We start from the raw sequence: 1,286 nt of genomic DNA on the forward strand, positions 1-1,286 counted from the left end.
CACTCACTCACACACTCACACACTCACTCACTCACACACTCACTCACTTACACACTCACTCACACACTCAAACACACACTCACACTCACTCACTCACACACTCACTCACTTACACACTCACTCACACACTCAAACACACACTCACACTCACTCACTCACACACTCACTCACTTACACACTCACTCACACACTCAAACACACACTCACACTCACTCACTCAGCAGTGTTGGGGAAAGTTACTTTTAAAAGTCATGCATTACAATATTGCTTTACTCCCTAAAAAAAGTTATTACGTTACTTAATTGCTTTTAATGGAAAGCAATGCGTTACGTTACTTTTGAAATCTGGGTGGGGCTTGCTAGTTATTTTTTAATATAAAAACATTTTTTTACAAATGGAATTGAAGTGGATCATCGAAGGTCAGCAGCAAAGACACTGGTTCATAAAATTGGATTAAATATATTGATATTTGTCATATCTAACATATTTAATTATTGCAGGTTTGTATAATATTCCGAGTTTGCATTTATTGATTGTGAGGAGCACTGAATGTGTTTGTGTGCAGTGAGATGAGTAAACACATGTTGATATTTAGTCTAGAGTTACAGTAAGATCATGTTCACACACAACGCTCTGCACTTACTCCTGATTTCTGTCACCGTGGCAACACCAGAGCTGTCATAGAAAATAAGCTAACTCTGATATTTCCTTCTAAATTAAAAAGTAATGCATTACTGTACTAGTTAAAGTAATCTGATTACTTGTAATGCATTACCACCAGCACTGCTAGTGAACACACGTGTGTGTCTGTCTGTGTGTGTCTGTGTGTGTGTGTGTGTCTGTCTGTCTGTGTCTGTGTGTCTGCACGTGTGTGTGTGTGTCTGCACGTGTGTGTGTGTGTCTGCACGTGTGTGTGTGTGTCTGCACGTGTGTGTGTGTGTCTGCACGTGTGTGTGTGTGTCTGCACGTGTGTGTGTGTGTCTGCACGTGTGTGTGTGTGTCTGCACGTGTGTGTGTGTGTCTGCACGTGTGTGTGTGTGTCTGCACGTGTGTGTGTGTGTCTGCACGTGTGTGTGTGTGTCTGCACGTGTGTGTGTGTGTCTGCACGTGTGTGTGTGTGTCTGCACGTGTGTGTGTGTGTCTGCACGTGTGTGTGTGTGTCTGCACGTGTGTGTGTGTGTCTGCACGTGTGTGTGTGTGTCTGCACGTGTGTCTGTGTGTCTGCGTCTGTGTCTGTGTGTCTGTGTCTGTGTCTGTGTCTCTGCACATGTGTGTTTGTGTCTGTG

General features: G+C 43.5%; 1 protein-coding gene across 1 annotated transcript in view; it reads left to right on the top strand.

The window, feature by feature from the left end:
* LOC107574729 (general transcription factor 3C polypeptide 1) overlaps window positions 1–1,286 on the top strand; it is a 28,225-nt gene that overhangs the window by 19,368 nt on the left and 7,571 nt on the right. The window lies entirely within an intron of this gene.

This window comes from Sinocyclocheilus grahami, unplaced genomic scaffold (assembly GCF_001515645.1).
Source record: "Sinocyclocheilus grahami isolate Dianchi unplaced genomic scaffold, SAMN03320097.WGS_v1.1 scaffold2319.1, whole genome shotgun sequence".
NCBI classification, from domain to species: Eukaryota; Metazoa; Chordata; class Actinopteri; order Cypriniformes; family Cyprinidae; genus Sinocyclocheilus; species Sinocyclocheilus grahami.